The sequence below is a fragment of the Cherax quadricarinatus genome, unplaced genomic scaffold (genome assembly GCF_038502225.1).
Source record: "Cherax quadricarinatus isolate ZL_2023a unplaced genomic scaffold, ASM3850222v1 Contig479, whole genome shotgun sequence".
In the NCBI taxonomy this organism is placed as follows: Eukaryota; Metazoa; Arthropoda; class Malacostraca; order Decapoda; family Parastacidae; genus Cherax; species Cherax quadricarinatus.
This window is the reverse complement of record NW_027195505.1, coordinates 115,001-123,815: the sequence shown is the minus strand read 5'-3', so window position 1 is coordinate 123,815 and position 8,815 is coordinate 115,001.

Genomic DNA, 8,815 nt, shown 5'->3' with positions numbered 1-8,815 from the left:
CTTGCTGCAACATTCACCACTCAGGCTTCACACTGTCTCCAGTCTTCTTGCTGCAACATTCACCACTCAGGCTTCACACTGTCTCCAGTCTTCTTGCTGCAACATTCACCACTCAGGCTTCACACTGTCTCCAGTCTTCTTGCTGCAACATTCACCACTCAGGCTTCACACTGTCTCCAGTCTTCTTGCTGCAACATTCACCACTCACACTGTCTCCAGTCTTCTTGCTGCAACATTCATGCTTCTTCTTGCTGCAACATTCACCACTCAGTTCACACTGTCTCCAGTCTTCTTGCTGCAACATTCACCACTCACACTGTCTCCAGTCTTCTTGCTGCAACATTCACCACTCATGCTGTCTCCAGTCTTCTTGCTGCACACTCAGGCTTCACACTGTCTCCAGTCTTCTTGCTGCAACATTCACCACTCAGGCTTCACACTGTCTCCAGTCTTCTTGCTGCAACATTCACCACTCATGACACTGTCTCCAGTCTTCTTGCTGCAACATTCACCACTCAGGCTTCACACTGTCTCCAGTCTTCTTGCTGCAACATTCACCACTCATGCTCATGTCTCCAGTCTTCTTGCTGCACATCATATAAGAGCATCCTATACTCTCATACATTCCCATCTTTGCTTCCATGGATAATGTTGTTAGTCTCCACAGACTCCTCAATGCACCACTCACATTTTCCCCTCGTTAATTCTACGATTGAATGACAAAAATACAATAAAAATGTAAGTTAGAAGTATTCCAGGAAGACTTGACCTGGTGACTCAACAAACTTTACCTCCCGATGATCCAACTTGGCCACCAAGCTTCCTACCTTCTTTTATATTGTTTTGTTTTTTCTTGGTAGAGAGGGTTGTTATATTATGCTTTGCTATATTAAAAAGATATTAACATAACATGGAGATAAATGCTATACATTACCGACACGATGGAAAAGTAGACACACATGCAATATAATAATAATAATCTATACACGATTCGAGTCACAAGTGACATGGTCCTTAGACAAATAGATAAATTAAAACCTAACAAATTCGAAGGCTCTGATCAACTGTACGCAAGGGTTCTAAAGGAATGTAAAGAGGAGCTTAGCAAACCTTTGGCTAATCTTTTCAACATATCACTACAGACTGGCATGGTGCCATATAAGTGGAAAATGGCAAATGTGATACCTATTTTCAAAGCAGGTGACAGGTCCTTGGCTTCGAACTATAGACCAATAAGCCTTACCTCCATAGTGGGAAAATTTATGGAATCAATAATTGCCGAGGCAGTTCGTAGCCATCTTGAAAAGCATAAATTAATCAACGAATCTCATCTTGGTTTTACAAAGGGGCGTTCCTGCCTTACGAATTTATTAACTTTTTTCACTAGGGTATTTGAGGAGGTACATCATGGTAATGAATATGATATTGTGTATGTGGACTTCAGTAAGGCTTTTGACAGGGTCCCACATCAGAGACTTTTGAGGTAAAATTAAGGCACATGGAATAGGAGGAGAATTTTTTCTTCCTGGATAGAGGCATGGTTGGCAAATAGGCAGCAGAGAGTTTACATAAATGGGGAGAAATCACAGTGGGGAAGCGTCACGAGCGGTGTTCCACAGGGGTCAGTGTTGGGCCCCCTGTTGTTCACAATCTACATAAATGACATTGATGAGGGTATAAAGAGCGACATAAGCAAGTTTGCCGATGACACCAAAATAGGCCGTCGAATTCATTCTGACGAGGACATTAGAAGATTTGAATAGACTGATGCAGTGATCGGAGAAGTGGCAGAGGCAGTTTAATATAGACAAATGCAAAGTTCTAAATGTTGGACAGGAAAATAATCATGCCATATACAAAATAAATAATGTAGATCTTAATATTACGGATAGTAAAAAAGATTTAGGAATTCTGGTTAGCAGTAATCTGAAACCAAGACAACAGTGCATAAGTGTTCGCAATAAAGCTAACTGAATCCTTGGCTTCATATCAAGAAGTATAAATAATAGAAGTCCTCAGGATGTTCTTCAGCTCTATATATCCTTGGTTAGGCCTCATTTAGATTATGCTGCACAGTTCTGGCCACCGTATTACAGAATGGATATAAATGCTCTGGAAAACATACAAAGGAGGATGACACAGTTGATCCCATGTATCAGAAATCTTCCCTATGAGGGCAGACTGAGGGCCCTGAATCTGCACTCTCTAGAAAGGCGTAGAATTAGGGGGTATATGATTGAGGTGTATAAATGGAAGACAGGAATAAATAGAGGGGATGCAATAACGTGCTGAAAATGTCTAGCCTAGACAGGACTCGTAGCAATGGTTTTAAGTTGGAAAAATTCAGATTCAGGAAGGATATAGGATAGCACTGGTTTGGTAATAGAGTTGTGGATGAATGGAACAAACTCCCGAGTACAGTTATAGAGGCTAAAACGTTGTGTAGTTTTAAAAATAGGTTAGATAAATACTTGAGTGCTTGTGGGTGGGTGTGAGTTGGACCTGATTAGCTTGTGCTACTAGATCAGTTGCCGTGTTCCTTCGTTAAGTGAGTGTGACCTGACCTGACTAGGTTGGGGCATTGGCTTAAGCCGATAGGAGACTTGGACCTGCCTCGCATGGGCCAGAAGGCCTGCTGCAGTGTTCCTTCTTATGTTCTTATAACGCGATTCTTTATAGACAACGTTTCTCCCACAAGTCACACACAGATCTACCTAAGCAGGTACGTGAGTATATATAGGCAGCATAATGATGTGAAGAGTCAGGTGGAGAATGTTGAAGTTGATTGCTCAGAAAAGGTTGGAGTTGAGAAAGACCTACCCAGCATGGGCCAGTAGGTTTGTTGCTGTTTAGGACAACGCTGGAGAAGTTCCTGGCAAGAGGTTCAGCTATGTTGCAGAACTTACGTTTTAAAGTCTAGCGAAAACCGACCAACCAGCAGGATCTTCATTTCTACTCTCACCACAACACCAAAACTAAACGTGACGTTATCATAACCTTCTTCCTTCAAGACCTTGAAATCTGTAATAGTGAATTCCTCGAGGAGGAATTCTCTTTCATCGAACAAGTATTCTCATCACTTCATTATAGACTGCAGACGCTGTGCATATAACATCTTCAGCTCATACACAAATAACCTGCACATAGCAGAGAGAAAAGCTTATGAAGAGAGTGAGTGAGCCAGTATATATAGGTGAGGAGGACAGTGACGGGAGAAAGAGAGGTGGGAAGAGAAGTAGTGGAAGTGGTAATGATGGTGGTGGAAGAAGTGGGAGTAATTTGTGCCACAAGAGACAGAAAAGGGAGTGAAGAGAGGCAGTAGTAGTAGTAATAGTAGCAGAATAGACAGAAATAATAGTAAAGGAGTGGTAGTCGTAGCAGTGATAGCAGTAGTAGTAGAAGTGAAAAGAAAAAGGAGCACTACAGGAGAGATAAGGACCCACAAGGAGCACTGCAGGAGAGATAAGGACCCACAAGGAGCACTGCAGGAGAGATAAGGACCCACAAGGAGCACTGCAGGAGAGATAAGGACCCACAAAAAGCGCTGCAACTCGCCCCTTCCTTTCATGGAGCAACTTAAATATTACACTCAGCAATCATATTTCCTGGTGCGGACCGGATGAAGAAGTAAAGGTCTGTAATAAGGTAGATTATCTCTTGGATGTCAAGGGTAAGGAAAGAATGTATCATGTCAATATTTTGAAACTGTACCACCGGAGAGAAGTTAACCTTCGTTTAAACTCCTTTGATGAAGACGCTGTGTCTTACATCTTAGTTAACAGTAATGATTCTTGTGAATATAAAGTTTGTATTATAGATGACGAGTCTCACACAGAATCGGTGCAGCTGCTTCATATCTTAACGGATCATCCTCCAACATCAACATCAACAGTGAACTATCTAGAAAACAAAAGTCTCAAGTAAGTGCCAGAGTAAATACTTTATCAGACGTATTCACAGGGATCCCAGGACTTGGAAATATAAACACATATGCAGTATAATGTGATCCTTTATTGACAACGTTTCGCCCACACAGTGGGCTTTTTCAGATCACAACCAGATCTACCTGGGTGGAAGGTAGATCATCAGATGCAGCATTCTCCACCTGACCCAGCATTCTCAACCTGACTATAAATACTCTCGTACCTTCCACCCAGGTGGAAGATCTAGATCTGTTTGTGACTTGATAAAGCCCACTGTGTGGGCGAAACATTGTTAATAAAGGATCACATTATACTGCAAATGTGTTTATATTTCCATTGTGTCGGTATTTTATACCATTTATTTCGATCCCAGGACTTACCACTACCGTTGTACACAAGATTGTCAGCTCATGAACCAGTAGGACGGAAAATCTATCCTGTTTCCATTCGCTTACGGAAAACATTTGATAACGAAGTTGACAAACTCTTAAAGTTAAATATCATAGAACCTTCTAAATCAGCTTTCTGTTCAGCAGTTGTCATGGTTAAAAAAAAAAAACAATTCTTACCGACTGGCTCATGATTTTCGTTATTAAATGTTATCACTAAATGGGACGTTGAGCCCATGCCAGTAATCGATCATGACTTGTATAAATTCCATGACTGTAAATTCTTCTCTGAATTAGACATCTCACAAGCGTACCATCAAGTGTCATTACACCCAGACTCTAAACCATACACGGCTTTCCCTACTCAGAGGAATAATGCAATATCGCACAATGCCTTACGGCTTGGTCACCGCGTGTGCCACGTATATCCGGCTTATGAGAATAGTTCTTTCTGACCTCAAGAATGTTTCAGTGTATTTCGATAATATTTACATCATGACTCGTGTCTGGGAGGATCATCTTGCTACACTGTCGCTGGTTTTAAAAGGACTAATAGCTCATGGCCTTACAATTAAACCACGTAAGTGTTTTCTTAGATATTTGAAGGTACAATTCCTTGGGTTTATTATTTCTGACAATTTATCACATCTTACTAACAAGACGAAAGCAGTTCTAGAAAGCTCCTTCCCCACTACAAATAAATTGCTAAGAAGTTTCCTTGGGTCAGTAAATTTCTATAGAATTTTTGTAAATAATTTAAAAGGTCTGACTTCCATTCTCACAGACTATTTAAAAAAGAATGTAAAAGAACCTCTTGTGTTTTCAGAAGAGGCTGATGAAGCTTCGAACAAATTAAAAGAATATTTTCCAACTCTCCTGTTCTAAAACAACCAGATATTAATAAAGTCTTTTGTCTCAGAACAGATGCCAACCATTCAGGACTCGGGGCTGTTCTACTACAGTATTATGATGAGATTCACTTCCTTATATCTTCCACTAGTAAGAAGCTTCTGCCGAGGGAAGATACTCCACTGTGGAGAAGGAATGTTATACATTGGTATGGGTTATAAGTAGGTTCAAATACTACTTATACGGAAAACCCTTTGTGCTTGAAACAGATCACAAGCCACTGATGTACCTGGGAAACTTCAAAGGTTCCAATAGCCGACTTTTATGATGGGCTTTGGCTATCCAGTCCTATAAGTTTAAAGTTGTATATATATCTGGCTCAGAAAACCACTTCTCAGATTGGCCGAGCCGAGGGTGTTCATAGTACTTTTCCCTCTGTATTTTAACTTAATGCCTCCGACCATAAGTTTTGGAAAGGGGATATTGTGAGGGGAAAAAGCCCTTAAAAAGTGGGTGTTAGGGTTGTTCAGACACCCAGGAACCATTAGCGTGTTACCGCCCGCACTACCATCTAGCGGCTGAGGCTAAACTTCAGTTCCTCAGGTCTGATTTGCTTTAATTCGCACTCCTGGTAGTATTAACCTCACCTGATGTGGTTTGAACTTTGTGAATCACTTCACCTCCACTCTTCTCCTGATCAGGTAGGTTGATCTACCAGGAATATTTCTGTTCATTGTTACTGATTTACCTGGTTACCAGTAATGACATTGAAGTGGAACACCACACTTTGTCTTTCTTCAATGTTAAACTTATTTAACACTTATATAACCAGTGTTATTTTCTTGATTATCAGCTCTGCTGCTGGCCTGGTTAACCAGGGTAGACACTAGTTAACTGGAGCAAGATCGCTGTCTAAAGGACGTAGTGGAACATTACGACTCCTCACCTCTGAAATCTAAATTGTGGCAGGATTTTCAGAACATAGGACGAACACCGCCACCCAGGATAACCAACACCATTTATTCTTAAACATCATCAGAAGACCATCCTGGGAATAAGATACTCATGTCCCAACATCCTACTGGAACCACAGCCGCCATTTTTTATTTATTTTTAATTAAAATCATTAGAAAATTATCATACTTATTATCCAAAAAGTTATTCATCAGTTATTTTTTCATTCTCTTCTTCAGGAGGAAGGCGTTCCATGACAATGTTAACACAGAAGACCAGTACAGTAACACAGAAGACCAGTACAGTAACACAGAAGACCAGTACAGTAACACAGAAGACCAGTACAGTAACACAGAAGACCAGTACAGTAACACAGAAGACCAGTACAGTAACAGAAGACCAGGAAGACCAGTACAGTAACGCAGAAGACCAGTAGAGCACTGCAGAAGAACGGGTACAGTACAGTAACGCAGAAGATCAGTATAGTAACAGAGAAGACCAGTACACTAACACAGAAGATAAGCACAGTAACACAGAAGACCAATATAGTAACACAGTAGACCAGTGCAGTAACACAGAACGGGTACAGTACAGTAACACAAAGACCAGTACAGTAACACAGAAGTGGTACAGTACAGTAACATAGAAGAAGAGTATAGTAACAGAGAAGACCAGTACAGTAACAGAGAAGACCAGTACAGTAACAGAGAAGACCAATACTGTAACAGAGATGACCAGTACAGAACAATAACACAGAAGACCAATACAGTAACACAGAAGACCAATACAGTAACACAGAATAATGGGTACAGTAGAGTAACAGAAGACCAGTACAGTACAGTAACACAGAACACCAGTACAGTAACAGAAGACCAGTACAGTAACAAAGAAGACCAGTACAGTAACAAAGATGACCAGTACAGTTACGCAGATCAGTAAATTAAAACAGTGCAGTAATACAGAAGAACAGTACAGTAATACATAAGAACAGTGCAGTACAGTAACACAGGAAATCAATACAGTAACACAGAAGCAGAGTACAGTAACATTCACTGCTGCTGCCTCTGTATTAGACTAAAGAAGCCTACTGTGTAGGTGAAATGTTAATGAAGTAGGTTCACGGTATTGTCCCGGCCCGATGTCTTTTCCTGCGTTATGTTAGAGTACCAGACATGTGTACCCAGGAGACCTGCCATCTTCACCTCGCTATACCACTCTCCAACATATATTATTGACAGTTCTAGTTGTTTCAGCGTTATTTCTGTTGAGTTAACTCCGGTGAATGAACACAAATAAGAACACTACCGTAACTCTTATGAGAGTGGCTGGAGGGGAAATAACACCACCGTGGCTACTGTCAGGGAGGCTGGAGGGGGAAATAACACCACCGTGGCTTCTGTCAGGGGGGCTGGAGTGGGAATAACACCACCGTGGCTTCTGTCAGGGGGGCTGGAGTGGGAATAACACCACCGTGGCTACTGTCAGGGAGGCTGGAGTGGGAATAACACCACCGTGGCTACTGTCAGGGAGGCTGGAGTGGGAATAACACCACCGTGGCTACTGTCAGGGAGGCTGGAGTGGGAATAACACCACCGTGGCTACTGTCAGGGAGGCTGGAGTGGGAATAACACCACCGTGGCTACTGTCAGGGAGGCTGGAGTGGGAATAACACTACCGTGGTTGACGCTTTTGAATCTAAATTAGCAAATCATGAATAACAATAATAATAAAAATAATAATAAAATTATTTGCGACCACTGTCAGCCTCAGAGTTATCTCTGAGTTACCAGACCTTGCCACGTGGAGGCCAGTGGTTCGTCTTTAAGGTCCACCCCCCCCCCTCGCCTTCCCCAGGTTCATGTGTCCAGGAATCCATCCGTGGGCCCCCGGATGTCTCCCCTTCCTCACTTCCCTAAGGTCAGCCTCACCTCTCATCTCTGCCTTCCAGCCTGAGCCTTCCCCAGGGTTATGTATCCAGGAATTCATTCGTCCGCCGCCGGATGTTTCCCCTTCCACACTTTCCCAAGGTCAGCCTCACCAACCTGTATTCTTGCCGTCCCTAGGTTCGTGTATCCAGGAATCCATCCGTTCGCTCCCGGATGTCTCCCCTTCCCCACTTACCTAAGGTCAGCCTCAACAACATGTATCCAGGAATCCATCCGCTCGCTCCCAGATGTCTTCCCCACTTACCTAAGGTCAGTTCATGTATCCAGGAATCCATCCGTCGCTCCCTTCCCCAGGATGTCTCCCCTTCCCCACTTACCCCAAGGTCAGCCTCAACTGCTGGTATTCATGCCTTCCCCAGGTTCATGTATCCAGGAATCCGCTCGCTCCCGGATGTCTCCCCTTCCCCACTTACCCAAGGTCAGCCTCAACAACAACCTTCCCAAGTTCATGTATCTCCATCCGCTCGCTCCCAGACCTTACCTAAGGTCAGCGAGTTAGGTCAGTGCCTTCCCCGGATCGGTGTCTCCAGGAGTCCACTTGGTGTCACCTCAGGTGGACTCCCTTCCCCACTTCCCCAAAGTCAGCTGTATTCTTGCCTTCCCCAGGCTTATGTATCCAGGATTCCATCCGTCTACCGCCAGATGTCTTCCCTTCTCCACTTACCCAAGGTCAGCCTCAACTGCTGGTATTCATGCTTTCCCCAGGTTCATGTATCCAGGAATCCATCCGCTCGCTCCCGGATGTCTCCCCTTC